Consider the following 19,468-nt stretch of genomic DNA (forward strand, 5'->3'; position numbering starts at 1 on the left):
ACCTGAAGCATGTAGCTTGTATAAGTGACTTGCTGGACTCCAGAGTCAGCAAGAGTGTGTCCTTCATACACTTCCTGTGGAAAGTAAATGTGTAATTACAGGCCGCGAACGGCTCAAGATGACCGTATGATGACTCTGACACTAACATTCTGCTCAGTGCTTCCTCTTCTGTCTGGCTTAAATTGCATTAATCGAAATGCAGCTTATTTTAATTAAGAGTGCAGCAAATCACAAAGTATGCTCGACTAATGAATCACAGCGTAAATTTCCAGTTACTGAACAAGGCGATGGACCTTTTTTTAAGGTGTAATAAATCTGTTAAGGTTCCTGTTGCCCAAAGGTGGCGCTCGGTGATTGAGCAAGACAAGCCATACTTTCGCTGGCATTTTCTCTCTTATTGTATTAATTACAAGGCCCATCCAGTCCGTGCGCATGGAGAAATTGGGTAATATTTTATCTGACTTGGCTGTAAATGGGTACATTTTAGAAATTCTACCCATTATCACCTTTCTTTTAATCTGTCTTGTGTCAATGAAAAACACGGGGCTCTCAGAAGTTCCCCATTGTGCCCCCAAACACAGCAGGAATGGTCACATCAATATGTAATTAGATGATTTGCTATAATAATGGGTACAGGTTTTATGGCTTAAAAATGGAAGATGTCATATAGTATGGTTGCTTTGCTCTTATTTATCCGGGTGGTCAGAGAAAAAAAACAGTAAATCCAGTCTTGACATACAAAAAAAAGCTACAAAAATCATAATGCAGTGTATTTTACCTATTTATTCAAATAAGCAGAGTACGTTATTTTCACGCCTACTGTATGAGTGAGAAGCCTCACAAAGCAAAACCTTAATGGCATGACTTTACAGGAATTATTAGTGCAATTCTTTACATAGTGACCAATGAAATTGAGTGTAGTTTTCAGTCTGACACACCTTTACTGGGTGTCTTAGCTAATGTTAATCTTTTGAGATTTGGGTTACACTGCTCACCTGCCAGTAGGTGGCAGCAAGAGGCCAGTGTGGCGCCGTGATCACCATGGTGCTCACTCCTGTGGGTGGTGAAACGGAACACTGTTGCTTGGATACATGTCTGAAGATGGTTGCGTTATGTCTGTGTTCCTGCAGCGGTATCCTGGGATTGCCATCTGGAGTGGAAAAGTATGGCAAAAGCATGAGTCCAGTCACAAAACCATTCAATAAAATCAGATTGATTATACCATACTTCTAGTGAGTCAATACTCTGCTTCATTTTTCTTTGTCACTCCTGAAAAATAGTACAGCAAGAAAAGTTTTTTTTTCCCCATTATTATATTTTATGGAGGTGTACATCCTCACAGTTAAAGCTGTCAAATTCCATTTAAATTTACAGCATAACCACACGAATGTGTACTAAGAAACCAGTCAGGCCCATAGCATGTGATTGTCGTCCAAACTGTTTCAACAGTGTGGCATTAAAATCTGTTTGAACCTATTTTAATATATAGAGTTTGAGCACAAAAGCCCGGTTTTGAAGCTCCAGATCAGAATTCATTTTTGTAGTGCTAATTTATTCTGGCAACTTACAAGTTCTCGCTTGTGTTACGAGATACTCTGGGAAAAGATACAAGGGAAATCTGTCAAAAGTACTGGCTGATGGTGGAGAAAATTTAAATGTGTAGACTTGGGTACAGGATAAAGTACATATCCGAAACGTAACAAGCAACACAGTGTACGTCTTCTGGAAAGCTAACATGGATTATTTTGTCAAAACATTACAAATCGCCTTCTTCGGTATGCAGGAAAGACCAAGTTACTCCACATATTACGCCCTTGAAAGTAGAGTCAAGCCTGACCAAAGGAAATGAAGATACTTCCTGCTATGACTGCTAACCCTGAATGGATTCCTGCTTTTGGATCCTTTTGTGGCAATAAGTATATATAAGTTTTTGAAAATTAAAATTACAATTGGAAGGAATGGGCAAGCAAGCTTCGACTTGCAAATCTTTCCACGTGACAACATCTAATAGGCAACTGAATAAAAGATATACCAACATTAAAAAGGGATACAAATAAAGCATATGCTTTTCAAGGGTAGACTTCAATCAAAACCTTAATCCTTCATCAAAACAGTCACCTTCAATAGAGTTCACTGTTTAATGTTTTATTGGCTTTTCAGCTTGTGAGATATATAACAACAGTAATCTGCCTGACTTGGGTGGTTAGTCCTTCTATTTAATTTCTGCCCAATTGATTGTTCTGGAAGGAAAGGAGAAGCAGCCAGTCACACAGTGCTAACAAATGAACCTTAACCTATGCAAACAAACTGCGGCAGATTTGTGCTGTTTTTTTTTTTTATTTAAGAAAGACATGTTTCTTTCTCCTTTTATTTAAAGTGTCACTTCTAATTTTTCTCTCGCTTAAAGCAATTGGGATTTAAATCTGGGATTTCTCAGCACTGTCGTGGCTATAAATTACGTTTGCTCAGGTTTTAGACAAACCTGATGAAGAGTGACAGGGGCGAGATTATGCTGAAACAATTCCAGCAGAAATGAAACACAATGGAATGAAGATGGACTGAAATGCCTCGTAGACAATGCACCAGCACCCACACGGGTGGTACCACGTCCTCCTAGGTGTGGGGGTGGTGAGGCTGGTTCTGTGCGCCATTCACATGTGTGCTACACCTGCAGCCAGTGCGCATGATTGCACAAGTACTCACATGTGACCGATGCAGCTGTACCGCACTGTAATCCTGTGGCTGGAAGGGTTCTGTGCTAAAATGCAATTGCTCATTGAGATGAGCTGCATGAACATTGAATTTCAAACTTTATTCAATTACACATTAAGGGCATCTACACAAAAGGAGTGTGAGAAACTCTGGTTCTATCAACCACAGGCAAAATGCAGTTTAAGTGCATTTATATTCTATTACGTCCTGATAAATGTGCTGCTTAAATGCATCCAAATCTCCCCTGGATCCATTATCTGACTAGATAAAAGCTTGATAACTAAATATCAGGACATAAGTGTCCTTTTTTTTCCCTTAGAAATCGCCAGCGTAATCAGTGTACTGAAGAGTGATGACAGAAAATCTCAGAAAAAAAAGCAAAGTATAAACTATAAAACGAAATCAACGTTAATACACACCAGAGCGCACGCAATACATGCACAGACCATGCTCAAAATCAGGCAGAGCAGAACGTCTTCATCACTGTCAAATCTGTCTACATTGTCAACGCTGTGGCCAACAAGCATTAATCATCCCCTTTACTTCTCATTTTAGATGACCTTTTAGCTAATGTAGACATAATGGTGCAGTGGAGTCTTATAACATTCATCTAAATGTGATAAAAAAAAATCTAGTGCAGTATAGTTTGGAGAGTGACAGCCTGCAGTGTTGGAACTATGCCTCAGGTCTCTGTCTATCTCTGGCACTCTCGTCATCTGTCTGTCACTCCACTTCCTCTCTCTCTCCTGCTCTTTCTCAGTCTCCGCCCCCTTTTTTTTTCAATGCCCTCTCCTGTCCAATCACGCACTTCAGTGACAGCACAGTGTCTGTACGGCCCTGCCCACTCAGAGAGGGCACTAAAGCATGCCTTGGTGCTCTGCCTAAAATTTTACCTTCTGAGCTTTAAAGAACAGCAGTACTGCAGATTTGACTCTAAATGCTGATGCAATTGAGCAGCTCACTGGGAAGCAGTGTTGCATCTCACCTCCAGGGTTTGGTGTTCAAATTGCACCTCTGCTCTGTCTGTGAGGAGTTTGCATGCTTTCTCTGTGACACTCAGATTTCTTCCTTCAGTCCAAAGACATGCAGTTAGGTTACTAAATTGCTTGTAGTGTGTATATGTGCCCTGTGATGGAATAGTGTCCTGTCCAGGGTGCATCTCAGCCTTTTTCCCCCTGGGATTGGCTCCCCCTGCAGCCTGGACAAGGAAAAGCGGCTGGAAGATCAAACGATGGATTAGTTAATAGCGCCTGTTAAACATAGACAGTTGAGGCTGCCTTATATGGACACATCATGCTGATATTTTTATTTAAATGATTTATTGGGTCTTTGCTGTCATACATCATTCACATTTTCCCAAAGCAGTTCAAGTTGAAAACCACTCTATTTTTTGCTTTCATTTGATATTAAATACATATCCAGCAATGATGAGTGTGCTATCCTGGACAAAACAGGAAGGATATGGACAGAACGATTTTACATTTGGGTTGAGTTACTGTTGACACACAGTGGCAGACTAACTTTTTTTTTTCTAACAAGCATGTCTGCAACATCAATGAAGGCAACACATCGTCAGGAACCGCTGTGTTCCCCTGGCAACGAAACATAAGAATGTTCTTTGTAAACAAAACACAGTGCCGTGATTCCTTCCAGCATTGGAAAGCCCAAGGGACTCAAAGTGTTCCACTGTTTCCTGTAATGTACACATCAATAATGCATTCAGATGCTTATGAAAGCCAGCCTTTGCTCCCTCTGCTCTTTCACTGGAGTCATTTGCAAATAAATGGACATTAAACGACCATGTTGTGGGGGTACAGCTGTTCGGCGGAAGATAACTTTGAAAATAGGGGCCCTACGTTGTCAAATTTTCCGAATCTCCTCAAGATGTTTTAATGTTCAGACCCGGCCGGTGTGTTTCATTGTTCGTTTGGTAATAAACAGATTGGAGAGTCAACAATTGGTTTTTCCATGAAAGAGACCAGCCGCTTCCAGAGACCAGGCACCCTGTGACGACTAATTGATCTTGGCTGTGGCCTCATGCTGTAGTGCTGACTTTGAAAAATTGTAACGTGAGCAGCTTGCAGTGGTGGTTTGTGGAACCTCATATGAATTCATGGCACATGTAAATTTTGTGAATAAGTTCAGATATTACCGCAATTCAATGATACAGTGTACAAGATGTTAATTAAAGTTCAGCAACTTTTTAAATTCTTTGGCTGAATTATGAAATTGTCATATTCATCATATCACAATAAGCCAATTATGCATTGACCAAATCAAGCACTATAACCATCAATAGGGATGGTTAGAATTAGGGTTAGGGTTAGAATTATTGTTCAAAATTATACCATGATGCTGCTGAATTCTCAAATCTGATTGGTCAGAAGTGTGTTGATTAATTTTTTTGCCAGTCAAGAGCATGACGGTAGTGATCAATATGCAATTATAGCCTTTAATTCTAACTAGAGCTGTCACGATTACTTGATCAAACTTGACTAGTAAAAAGCATAAATTAAAATGTTCCTTCTCGAATACTTGGCAATATGGCAGCAGTCGGCACCTAGCAGATGAAGGTGAAAATAAAGTGCGAAAACCATCAATTGTGTTGAAGCACTTCACATTAAAAGTGAATTAAAATGTGATCTCTCAGTATTGCAAAGCAGAACTTAAATATCACCACAGCACAACTTTGATGCAAATACTATCATAAAGAAGACTTTTAGGCTTGACGTACTCACCCAATAGTGCGAGGTTAGCCGTAGATATGGGCCATTTAGCCTCTAGGAATAGCTTGGCTGTCTTGTCGCCTTTTTGCTTTAAATTAGTTTGCTTAATTTACTTTCTACGATTCTGCCATGTCAAAATATTAATAAAAGTTTCTAAAACAAAATTTAGCCCTGTCATGTAGCTGCATCATCTTACATAGTACGGCACACATTAACCATATAATATTATTTTTTGTACACATATTGTGTGTTGAGTAGGGCTAAACAATATTTGATTTTTTTATGACATTTAAGAGTTGGAAATTAACTATATAGCCACAAAGAACTTATTGTCTACCAACAAAATCTGTCAAATAAGTTGGTTGTATTGCTGTTAGTTGTGCCAACAGACACAGAGCCGTATCGCCGATCGTCTATGACTGAATCAAACAGCAAGGAGGATAATGATCATGATTGTGTACATGCAGAATTCATGCAAAACCGGTAAACTTCATACAGATTTTTTTAACATATACTAGATAATTGAGAAAAGGAGCCATTGTTAGACTTGCAAAGCTTGCAAAATTTTCTTTCCTTTGCCTGACTAAAAATGTTTTAGTGCAACATATTGATGGCTTGAACCCAGCAGACTATTGTGGTCCTCGCGATGTGACGTTTGCATGTGCATGAAATGCCATGCTGATAAATATTAACAGCGCACATTGTACTAGGCGGTCGGGGGCGGCACAGTAACGCAGCAGGTAGTGCTGTCACCACACTCCGCCGCTTGGTGCGTGTGGCTTTTCAGCAGTGGCTTGGGTTGTATCTATGCAGAAGGTTTAATCATTTGCAGAAGAAAGTATTTCTACTAATGTAAGTTCGGCTTGCAAAAGTGAAAATAATGTCTTTAGCTACAAACATGTAAGCCAAATGTGTGGTAAATGTGGTACAGGTGGGTTAATGCACTCCATGTTCTTAAAAGTACGACTGCAGAGGCAAAGAACCACTTGACACGCATTGAGCATTAACCTTTACACTCACATAGCTTACTGCACACATTGTCCATTAACCTATAAGTAGCACTGTCGCCTCAGTTCCAGGGTTGGAGATTTGAATGCCACCCTTGCTCTGCCTATATGATGTTCTGCCAATGTTATGTTGCATGGGAGCACTAGCCTCCTCCTGCGTCCCAAAGCTATGCAGGCTGCTAAACACGTTCATCTCCAAATTTGCATGTGTGCATGAACCTGCATGGACTTGGGGGACGCTTAGTCATGACGCTTGGGGGAGGTTTCAGAACCGGCGACCAAGCACCAGATAAGCAGTTTGAAAACAGATAAATGACTATGAGGCGACTCATCAAAGTGAAATATCGTCAAGGTGAGAATCCTTAGCAGGAGATTTACTTAACAACAGAATAACATACTGGGTAGCAGACAACATGGTACCAACTATAATCAAGGGCATAGGAGACAATTTGATATTGGGGGGGGGGGGGGAAGCGGGGCCACAATTTAATCATTTAAATGCAAAGGTTTATTATTGGGGGGATGAATGATGCCAGATTAAATTTTGGGGTGTACACCTTCTTCCCTAGTTTCTACGTCCCTGGCTGCAATGATATCTCCATGCCAGCTGATTTGATTGTCTGGTGCTTGTGACACCCCCATTCGCCATGAAAAAAAGAGACAATTGCTGGCACATTTAGGCCCTGCTTCAGAATTACATAAATGCTATCATTAAGCTTTCAATATGAATATAAGCATCTCAATCTGCGTCATGTGATGAGTAATACACGGCACATAAAAGCAAAAAATATTACTGAATGTGCTTTTTGAATGGGAAGACTCTGGATGATAATATTAATAATATGATGATGATGATGATAATATTAATAATAATCTTCGTTCAGCCATCGTATGACTCACTCCAGCTGCCTCTTGTCTGCTCCCTCGTCAGTGGTGTATAAAGTGCCTCCCTGTCTTGAGCTCCCCAGTCCAGTCACAGATGTTGCTCCTTGCTTGTGCTCCAGTGTGTCCCATCCTGTCTGATCCTCGTCTTCCTGTTTCGACCCCTTGTGATCTTTTGAATTTGTCGTATTGCCGTATTGAGTTTCCCCAATAAAGCCCTTCTCGTTCCTCCCTACGCTAGCCCTTGCCTCCTTCCTCACCCCAATGAGACAGCATGAGCTTATTATTGTTGCTTTCTGTAGTGTAACATATGTGTTAGAGTGTAAATGTAATTTTTGTAGGCTTTTGTGTAGTGCATTTGGGATGACACCTGTGTGGGAAAGAACAATAGGGACAATGACCACCGTATCTGTTTTCCAGTATTTCATGTGCCAGATCTATTTCTGCATTTTATCTGTTTGTGTCTTTACTAGATTGTGTGTTTCTGGTATCTCAGTGTCTATAATGTATGTGATTTTGTTCTATTTGTCGATCAGTGTGATGTCAAATCTGTTATGATGGATGGTGGTTCTATGTGTTAGAATGGTTCTGTTGCAGTACAGTTTATGTGACGTGTTCTCCAGCACTGTGTTCAGTGTGTATTTGTAATATGGTGTGTCCGTATCTATTACTTTATGTTCTAGTGCTAGTTCTTGGTGTATGATGTTGGCAACCTGATTGTGTCGGTGTGTATAGTCTGTCTGTGCCAGTAGTTTGCATCCAGAGCTGATGTGCTGTATTGTCTCTTGTGAATTTTAACAGTATCTACAGGTGGAGTCTGTAATGCTTGTGTCTTTGAGGATGTATTTTATGTTTTATCTGGTGTTGATGACTTGGTCTTGAATACCTAAAACGAATCCTTCAGTCTCACTGAACAGATCCCCGGGAGTAAGCCAGCTGTTTGATGCATGTTTATCGACATGAGGCTGGCTGAGTTCATAGGGTTGTCTGAGTTCTTTCTGGGTCCATTCTAGTTTTTTGAGGTGTGGGGTTGTAATATGTTCCGTTTTATTGTGCGTGTCATGTAAGCTAAGTGGTGTTTAGTTGGTGTCTGCATGGACTATAGCATTGTGTAGTGCTGATGTGCTCTGTTGTGTGTGGAAGAAGCTTCTCAGTGTGATTATCTGTGTATTGTGGAGGTTTGGTGTGTCTATGAGGCCCCTTCCATCTTCCTCCCGTGGGAGGGTGGGCTGTTCAGCGGCAGATTTTAGGTGATGATTTTTATGTGTTGTTAGTAGTGTACGTGTTTTCCTTCTGAGCTGTTGTAACTCTGTGGATGTCCAGTGTATTACTCCAGAGGAATATGTAAGTATTGGTATTGCATGTGTTGATGGCTTTGGCCAGATAACGTGTGTGTATGTGTTTTTAGTATATCTGTAAGCTGAGATGTGAATTTTTGTGTTAGTGTGCGTTTATTGTGTTTATGTTCACCATTGTCGTTGTTATTATTATTAGTAGCAATAGTACTACTACTACTACTACTACTACTTGTTGTTATTGTGTCATTATTATTACTGCTGTTGACATTATTGTTACTCCACAGAGAACCACCTAACCTCATGGCCTATGTTTGCACATTCTGGCATTCGTCACTTTATACAGTACAATCCCAAGTGTGTTTGTATGCAGTGTATTATTTATGTTTATATGTTTATGTCTTTTCATACTCTGTTCTTATGTTTTGTGTATTGTCTGCTCCTGTCTATAACTGCCGCTGTAACACCAAAATGTTCTTAGTGGGATTAATGAAGGCTATCTTATCTTTCTTACTATACAGGAATTTTCATAGCTGTTAAACATGGAAACAGTTGAAAACTTCACATTCACACAATCATGAGAGAAAGGTCTAAAGTAAGGATGGACTTTTTTGGTACTTGCTTGTAGCAGCTTTGGATGAGATGATCTTTTTTTATTGAACCCTTCAGTATTTATGCAGAATAATGGTAAGTGTTAGACAAGGTGCTTTTATGAACAGTTCGATAACATTTAATATTATTAATATCACATATAAGAACTTGAAGCCATTATAAGAAAAGCATAAATAATTTAGGTGAACTCAACTACTCTACTATTAAATTAGCAGATGAGTATTCCCAATGACTGATGCACATATCATTCAGCGTTGATGAGGTACTCATCTAAACGAGCCACTTCCTAAATGAGTCAGTCTGCTTTCTGTCTGAAAAGGAGGACTGAACAATACTGGCAAAATTTGGATCCCGGGGAAGCCATGAGATGAAGCCATCTTCGGATAGGAAGTGAGATGGCACGGAGAGTGAACATGGTGGTGGGGGGGTGGCATTTTAGCATAATGAGACGTTAACGTTTCCCGGCAGCGCCATCGACAGCATCGCATTTATCTGCGCGCGCAGTGATTTGCAGGAGAGCCCCAGGCTCTTCTCAGATCACTTACCAATCTCCTGCTGTACCACGACCGGAATGAGAAGTGTCGGCCGTTTTTTGTTTGACCCAAAAGACGGTCTGTGGCTGAAAAAGAAAACACCTTCAGTGGATCAAAATCGAGCTCAGCTTCAGAGGTAAAAGTGACAGCTGCTTCCGAGGTGTCTCCCACGACAGGCTCTCTGTGCGCTGTCATAATTACAGTCCTGTGATTCATCTATTCTTCTTTTCACCGCGCTCAGTGAAAGGCACGAATGCTGACCGATGTGCCTGTGGTCACTGTGCAGCGCTGTGAGTAACAAACACGACACAAAATGAAGCGCTTAGGAGTTAAACCTGTACCGGCTACAGAGCGGCGATCTGCAGATGTCTCGCAGATCAAAGCGTAACAAACAATTTCCAAATCTTTACGGGCTAGGCAAAGATGGTTGGGCGGAGTAGGGGCTGAATTCTGAAATGTCAAAATGATATTTTATAGAGAAATACCCTGTTAAGTTCATGGGTCCAACTCCTGTCGTGCATTCTCATTATTATTCGCTGTTGCATGAATGAAAATAAGTGTCTCAGCACCAATAATCTGCTGAAGGATGATCTATACGGTAAGGGAGGCTGCAGGCCTATTTTGGAAGCTAAAAGGTGTTTGCTGTTCAGACTTCAAGGAGTAGGCTATAAATGCTGATAAAAAAAATTTTTATGCACCGGCATTCCGAAAAGAATAAAGTTTCTAAAAAATTTAGAAGTTTCTTCATTATCGCTGCTTTTTTGGTGTACAAAATTGGCTTCAGGTGACTGATGTCTTAAAAATAAACAGACAAATGAAGTTCGAAAGGCTGAATTTAATGTTTGCGTCTGCTGCGGGTTATAATAAAGGTAGGCTCATGGAGGATTCGCGAGGGAATTCCGTGTGACGCAAAGCTGTTCAGGAAGGGGGTGAGCCTCTTTGCCGTATTTAGGGCAACTGGGCACGGATGTAGTGAGCAATGGCTGTTAGGCTACGGTCCCTGCTTGTGTTCCCGAAGTGGCACAAGGCCGGTAAAGAAAAGCAGAGGTGAAAATAAAAATACAGTCCACTTGGGGGCAGTCTGGTGCCATTTTTTTAAAGTCGACGCGGCAAGCAGCAGAAGTGGCTGCATTCGTCAAGAAGCCTGACGCAGAGGGGGAGGGGGGCAAGAAGTGGTAAATAATGTATGTGATCTGTCAGAACATTATAACGCTCTCAGCTGTGATAAAGCAAGGAGTATAAATATGACTCTTTCGCGGAGTGCCCAACAATAATAACTAAAACTATAAGTAAGTGGCAAGAGCAGCGGTAGTTACATTAAACAGGTGGATCGGTGCTAACTCGGCATGGCTCTAGCCGAAAAAAAAGAAAGCCATCACTCTCCATTTATACTCATTAAGGTACATACCTTTCTCTGCAACACACAGTTTTAATGATATTACTTTGTGTTTTTGTTTCTCGTTTAAATGCAGTATTTATTGGAGTCATTTCTGATAATTAAACATATCCCTTTTTTCTCCAATTCCCCTTGGGAGAACTGACATCTTTTTCTGCATGGCCCTTGATTTTGCACACTGGATGATTGGCTGTTTAATTTCTGTATTTCAACTTTGCTAACATAAATGTGGCTGTCACGGACTTGTTTATTTATTTTTTTATTTACTTCAAGAGACTAGCTTTGTACTCATTTTGTGGCTTTGTGAGCGTGTTCTACAGTAAGGCTTCTTGGGAATATTTGAAAGATGAGTTTTGCATATTTCAGTGTAATATATTGTGTGTGTGTGTATATATATATATATATATATATATATAATTTCAGAAGGTTAAAAAAAATCTGCAAGGCAGGAGCGATGAAAGAGACATGCCTGGTTTTATTTTAGGGGTACAGTATGCAGTATGTCAAAAAACATAAAGGAAAGAGAGAAGCGAAAAAAGAAATCTTGGGTTTGACTGCTTGGGCATGAGGAATGAAAAGGATGGACCCTGGACCTGGCTTCGAGAAAGCCTACAGTAACACCAGTTCTGGGCGCATTGGATGATGGGCAAACCTTCAGGGACCAAACTGAAATATTTCTTCTTCCCCAGGTAAGCAGAGTGATCTTTCATCCGTCGCTTCAGACAGCTTGCTAGGTGTGGCCTCCAATGCTGGCTATCACTGTACAGTTGGGCAGTGTTGGCACTGTGCTTTGGATTTAGATCGAACCCACCTTCGCATTTCTGGAGTGATATGGAGGTGTTTCACTCAGGTTGCATTGATACACATCCGTTTTCCATTTCCCCTCAGATCAGACTTGCTATGCCAGGACAAGAGGTGGAAATTAAAAATCCAAACCAAGATTTTAACCAACCAGTTAAGTACTCTGTGGCCGAAAGAAAATCTTGGTCTGAATTTTTACTTTCTGGACCTGAAATTTCCACCTCTGGCTGGGACAATTACCATCTCTTATTCCATGGCAGACGAAAAACTTCATACACTCTATGAAAGTCAGTGATATCTACAGGTCTACCTCTGTGCCAGTACACCTCAGACATGTATTTCCACTATAAAATTGAATAATATGTTGCACTTGTGCGCTGAATATATGTTACATCTGCAGCATCATTTCCACTGCAATTTACCTTACTGCTGTCAAACTGAGTCCTTGTGCTTATACACACTGCAGTTGTTTCACTGGACTGTTCTGCTCATTTGATTATTCAATTTGCAGTTTCATATGAGTTATGCTACATTATGGCTGATTCTGGATTATTTTACTGGAATTTTTCAGTAGAATTATCTGTTATATTGGATAATATGCACCATGCCTGTATAATACTGTTGCCTCTGGACAATTTTACTCTTTCCGTTGAAAATCTGATGGAGAAAATTAGTATTGCTATGTATTTATTAAATCTGCAGGTTATTCTGTAGCTGCTGTGTTATTCTTATATTGGTCAAGTGACCTGATCATTTCTGTGCTACAGTAGATCATTCTGCTGTAGTTATATTCTATATATATTGCAGGGGAATGATTTGTTTTTGCCCTCATTACATTATATAGTCAATGATATGATGTCATAACACAGGCATATCTGGGATACTTTGTAATAATTTTATTTTATAGGATTATGCTGCTCATGTTACTTCACTACAAAGTTGCCTTTCTTGGTATAAGTAACCAGATCTTGTGAGGTACATCATGGAGGCTGGGCGGTGCTCATTGTGTGAGGCTCATGTTGAGATCCGACCGTCTTGCCGAGAGCACTCGCGTGAGTGACAGGCCGCGTCTTTGTACAAGCGTGTAAGTCCACTCTCTGCCTGTCCCTGATAGCGCTGAATAACCCAGCCTATTGTTATCTACCCTTTAATTCGTCATTCCGTGTCCAGAGCTATTCACCGCTATCCAGTAATCCGCGGCCCCTTTTTTCTCTGTCCCCAAGCTGTGTCGGATTCTATTTGCCTCTTTTTTTCCTTTTTTTTCCTACCCAGCTGGGACCAGAGTGTAGATGATTTTTTTTCGGAACTCTAGGGTGGGTGATCAGCTCGGAGCTGGGGGAGCGATGGGCTGCCTAGAGATCCCGCTGCTGGGGCCTACTCCCACGCTGCCCCTCCCCCATCCAGGGATGGGAACAGGTGCTGTTTTTGTTTGTTTGTTTGTTTTTGGCCATAGCTGTGCCAAGCCCAATCTGCTGGGCTCTTTTACAGCAGTTTGCTTCCTTAGGAAAGAGTTTTTTATCCGACGATCGAAAATGAATATCGCACCGCAGTGCTTCCACAGCTTTGGCGTTACGCTGCATCTTTCTGCCTGCTTCCTGGATTATATTCAGATAACTCATTTAAAAATTTCCCACAAAAACATACTTGTTTATTTCATTTTTTTCCTATTGAGCTGGTACAAAATACAAATGAGAAATATTGCTTTTAAAAGTTTTGAACAACTTTTAACTTCCACTGTACAGTCATGCTGAGAAATGCCACCACTATGTCTATGAGCTTACCACCATACACTGTATACCCAGCAGTGTTAATGCATTTCTGACTGCATGTATAACACTGTTCACGCAATGAATGTATGTATGTCTGCGAACTTATGATTGTATGTGTAAGACTTGTTACTATTCAACACTTGTACAGTAAATGCATGTATATCACTGTTTAATCACTTATGAGTCAGCTGGATGAAACGACTGCGCTGTAGATTTTAGGGCAACTTTAACATAAAAACAAAGTTAAAGTCTAATGAAGACTGATTGTCCCCAACATACTGGATGATGAAGGGATTTGTTGGGCCCTTTGATTAAAGCCCTTTCGTTCTTCTCCTTCAGTTTTTGGATTCATTCATTGTTGGGCATTCCAGCTCTCTTTTTAAAGGGGTGTTTTGACCAGTGTCTTTTGATTTGGGCTATAGCTTAATGGTGCTTTTGTCCAGTACTGTTTGATTTCCAGTGCTTGGGGCACAGATGGACCTAACCTGCCCATGGAGACTTTACATCAATACAGGGGGAAAAGACACAGAACTAAGATAATCTGCATGTGAAGACCAGGAATTTTCCAGAAGCAAACATTAGCATATTGATGATGACATACAAACAACATTTCTTTTGTGTCTATTGGCCCAGTTTTATTTTAGGCCACACACAAACACACACACACACACACACTTATGTGCGTGTTTTTATATATTGCTTCTTAAGTTAAAGTTGTACATAGTTTTTCAGATTGCTTTTGGACTTTCTGATACAACTTCAAGCTCACAGCTAGAACCCAAACTCAGTTGGCTTTTATTTGTTTATTATTTCAGAACAACCGAGTGCTTTTGATGTGTACTGTCTGTTCCCCATGGCCATTGTAGCAATGCAGAGATATGTCTTTTAAAGTTGCAGAAGCTGGTGGGGAGCAGCGTGTAGCTCAGCAGGTTGGGCCCATGTGCCTGTGATCAGAAGGTTGCTGGTTCAGATCCCGTGGTTGGCTGATTTCACCATTGGGCCCTTAAGCAGGGTGTATCATCCCCAATTGCTCCAGGGTCTCGCTATCCCTGCTTTCTGAAAAGATTCTGTTACTTTGCACAAAAGCAACTACTAAGTAAGATAATTGTAGTTGTAGTGTCCTCTATACAGTGGTCAGTGATTTTAGGAACGATGATGTTAAAGAATTAGAACTTCCAGCTTGTAACCCTATGATTCATAGGTGATCCATAATTTGGAATGAAAGCTGTGTAAGAAAACTATGGAGTTGGGGGAAAAAAAATATTACAGCTGAAACTGAAGGCAGAACAGTGTTGGCAAACCGTTTAAGCAGCTGATATCGGTGTGAAACATCTGAGCACTTTTATCTGTCTTAGAGGAAATTAAGCACCTTTTATGTGTTTTACTCTAGGCAGAAAGCTGAAGGTAAGCTGCTTTCCAGCTGTGGGACAGCTGTGTACTGCTGCACTGTTATAGAACAGCCACAATTCACACAACATGGTGGCAATCAATTTTCAGCATTTCTCAGCTAGAAGGCTATAACTGCTTGGCTTAAATCAGGGGGAGGCTGACTTTTACAGAGTGGCAGATAACATCACAGAGACCAACAGGTTACAGCATCAAATCCTGAGAACAAGGTACCTGAGACATGGTAGGCTGTGTGCTTAGGTGAACAGACATAACCAAAGTTCTTCAGGATATCCTGAAGACTACAAGTTAACTGGATCAAAATACAAAATAAAATAAAATAAACATTTGTAACTAAAGAAGCTGAGTTCATCCATCTAACCAATTAGATGTCTTGGTCCTGCCTCCTGTAGTTGCTTGGTCCCGCCTCTGGTTTTCTCTGAACTAATAATTTTTCTTCTGCCCTCAGAACATTTTTTGTTTAAATAAAACTCCTATAAAGACATTTGTTTTATTCTGGGTGATGGGAGTCCACAGCCAAACCTGCGTGTTGGCGCAAGGCAGGAAACAACCCAGGGCCAAGCACACACACCATATAGGCAATATGGCAACTCCAGTTCACCTTCGCATGTTTTTTTGCTGTGGAGGAGAACCAGAGGAAACCCCATGCAGATAACGTGCAAAATCCATAAACACAGACCTAGGGTGAAGGCTGGAATGCTGGTCCTAGAGGTATAAGGCAGGGCCACACTAATCACCATGCCGAAACTAAGTTAATCTTCGCGAAAAGAAACTTTAAAGTAAGCATGTATTAAGCACCTTTGGTCTCCACCATACTGTAAAAAATAAGATGGTAAATATCTGTCTGATGTTACAGTTTGCACAATAGGTTGCATCTCCAGAGCAGTCTGTCAGTTATCCTTTGCTTGTCTCTTCGAAGGAGGGAGGAAACGCTGCAGGTTAGAACAGACAAACTAAATCAACACGTCCTCGCAATTTTCCATCCTGTCCCTCTATATTGGCTTCTGGCTCTAAATCCTCAGGGTTTACTCTGTACACCACAAAACACTATATGTATTTTTTTCTTTCTTTAGGTACCTTACCTTCATTATCTCGACGCACAAATTCACATATTTCAGGCAAAAAAAATAAATGTTTGCACTTTGGGAAATTATGATACTGAGAAATTATGATGCATACTAATGATATTTTCCCACAGGTTAATTTGCCAATTTGTATAATTTGCAAACACGGAAATCATTATTTTCAAGGAAACGGCAAGAATTGTAAGTTTCTAAGAAAAGACAAATGGCTTTTAGCTACATATCTGATTTCCTTTGTATCTGTTCTACTTCTTGCTGAGAGGATGATATGACTGAATAGGTGTGAATGCTTTCTCTGTTGGTGACAGCATGTCGCTGCAAATCATGTCAAAACCACAACTTAATATTTAATTAGCTGTTTTTAAATCTAACATCTGGGAAGTGGGAGACTGAGCAGTATTCTCTCAAAGTGAAATTTACTCAAGAACATCTTGTGAGGAGAGTTTACCTCAGATGTGAACCAAGTGCAACTGGCTTAATATAACTTTTATATTGATCAGTTATTTTTTTTAAATTACACGCTAATAATACTGCTATTACTAATACAACTACTAATAAGTTTTACAGTAAAGGTATAGCTAGCTATATAAATGTGTAGTTGCAGTAGCTGCTGGTCTAGCTAAAGAGTTGGGCCAAAAGAATATTTCCTCAATATATAGTTTTTTTTTTTAAAGAGTAAATATGTCAGGTATTGAAAACACTGTAGAGACAAGGGTCTTTGGGTAACTTAATGAAGTAAATAAATCATGCACTATAATTTAGTGGGGAGCAGTACAGTGTCCTGACAAAGAGCAGCAGCAAACCAGCCTGGTCCCCAAACGCTCCGGAAAATCTACACAAATGCTTCCGGAAGCGCAGTGTTATAAATGTTTACTCAAAGCCAAAGTGGTATAATTATGCAGAGGAAGTGCCCTGTTACATTGCTGACCAGGTTCATCCACCTCCACAAAGCGCTGTGCCCATTAATAATGAACATCGCCTTCAAATATTAATGCAGATTTTTGCACACAATCTTCAGAGCCCATTAATGAGATCTTTGCAAGATTTTATTTAATTTAGAAGGATTAGACAAGCCTGACAGCTGGCTTTAATGAAGGGACACGTGAGTTAACGGGTTAAGATGATTATGAAAGATAATCTTTCTCGTGGTTCCATTAACGAAGATGAAGTGGGAGGTTGCACTCCAGCAATTGAACTGGCAGATGAGACTCTGCCGAGATCCGCTGAATCGGTGATGTCCTGTTTTTTTTTTCTTTTTTGCTATAGTTTGCGTTGCTGGTAACTGTATTATGCAGTTTATTTTTGCATTGCCTTAAACGGAGACTCTGCATACTGTGCAGATTGGCCGTTTATGGTCAGTTTGGTCTGTGTCTCGTACCTTCCAGACGCCCGCAATACTAATGACTGGTAGCCAGTTGGTGCTGTCCATTTCCAGGCAGTGTAGATTTGGTTTTAACCCCCTGACCCCGATCAAACTGCGAAGAGTTCCCTGGATGTTATATTTTACATAAGTAAAATATTAAGTATATATTAGAAATTATTCAATATTATATTGGATTTTTCCAGCTTAACTCCCAGCTATTGACGATTTCAGTAGAATTATTGGTAATTTTTGTTCAGCAACCTTGATTTAAAATGAAAAAGGTTCAATAGAAGGAAGAAAAATACATAAATTAGGTTGGGTCTTAAGACTTTGCTTCAAAAGTTAAAAGGTTACATCTGTTTAATCTTACCCCTTTGTCATTCATTAAACACTGGAAGCTGATTCATGGATGTTTCCTGCATGTTCAGGTTATGTACTGCAGTCACTTATAGGACACAAGACGCCTTCCATTTAGTCATCATCTGCTAGCTGGGAACGTATCCCCTGTCTGATAAAGGTTATTTTATGATGTAATAGCAAATATTAATGCCACCACCACTACCCTGTACTAGATAAGTGGTATGGAAAGTGGATTTATATTAATACCTCTGCTAACTCAGTTCTGACCTTATGGGTAACGTGTTGTATATCCCAGCATGCTTTGCATAGCTGCACTAGGTCACCTGACCGGACAGGAAGCATACCATTGGGCCAACTGAGCTTTCAACCAAAAGGGTACGACTTTTCAGGTGGAATAAGGCTTTTCTGATTAATAGCTTCTGTGAAAATTCTGCTTGAATAATGGAGACACAAATGCCCAGGCAAAACTGTAAACTAAGCAGCTGACGGCCGATGAAAGCCCTGACCAAGGAAGTAATAATAAAGAAAAAAAGTAACACAATTGCAGTGTGACGGATTGCCATTCCAGTGAAAAATCTTATATTGTTTCAGCGTCATTCATTTTCCTGTAATAAGGGCCCAGCACTTATTGAAACAAACCCCTGAAGTATTGCCCAAAGGCCAGCAGCCGCGCTAAAAACAGATGTTAATTGTTAATTGGTGTGTTTATAAGTCTGACATAAGGTTACTGGCTAATTAGTGATTGCACCTGTGAGCAATTGCAGTTGATGGTTAAGTACAAATACAGTTCTGGCATGGAAGGGGCCCTGATCAGAGAACAGGACATTACAGTTGCCTGTGGAGTGGTGGACGCTGAATGAATGAATTTTAAATGTTTTGATTTAAAAATAAATCCAAGCAGGTCTTATTTGAGCAGCTTTCTTTCAGACAGGGGTAAGTACTGTGCAGGCATTATGCTATAGAATTCACAGCCAGACTTTCACTGCAAAGAGGCTTGCAACTGTCTCAGTTCGATAAATGTACATCACTGGGTAGATTTTATTGGACTTTATTATTTGTAACCCACAGGACTGGCTCCTGTTGCCTGATTCGTGTGTGTATGTAGGTGGGGAATGATGTTAGTGTCTATGAATAAGCCGTCTGTCTTTCTTCCGTAGGCCTTTCTGTAGTATCGGTCTGGGGAAGGAGGCACAGTGCTGGAGGCAGGGGCCAGGGGGACAAGGGCTGGAGAGGCAGGGACCAGGGGGACAAGGCCTGGAGAGGCGGGGGCCAGGGGGACAGGCACTGGAGAGGCGGGGGCCAGGGGGACAAGGACTGGAGAGGCAGGGACCAGGGGGACAGGCACTGGAGAGGCAGGGACCAGGGGGACAGGCACTGGAGAGGCAGGGGCCAGGGGGACAAGGACTGGAAGGGCGGGGGCCCGGGGGACAGGGACTGGGGGGGCGGGGGCCAGGGGGACAGGCACTGGAGAGGCAGGGACCAGGGGGACAGGCACTGGAGAGGCAGGGACCAGGGGGACAGGC

General features: G+C 40.9%; 1 long non-coding RNA gene across 1 annotated transcript; it reads left to right on the plus strand.

Annotated features, from left to right (window-relative positions):
• Window positions 1-9,718: 9,718 nt before the first annotated feature.
• On the plus strand, window positions 9,719-12,639 carry LOC111843752 (uncharacterized). Its single transcript, XR_002838243.2, has 3 exons — window positions 9,719-9,903; window positions 11,648-11,852; window positions 12,052-12,639. It is a non-coding gene; the product is annotated as an uncharacterized lncRNA (long non-coding RNA).
• Window positions 12,640-19,468: the final 6,829 nt, after the last annotated feature.

This window comes from Paramormyrops kingsleyae, chromosome 10 (genome assembly GCF_048594095.1).
Source record: "Paramormyrops kingsleyae isolate MSU_618 chromosome 10, PKINGS_0.4, whole genome shotgun sequence".
In the NCBI taxonomy this organism is placed as follows: Eukaryota; Metazoa; Chordata; class Actinopteri; order Osteoglossiformes; family Mormyridae; genus Paramormyrops; species Paramormyrops kingsleyae.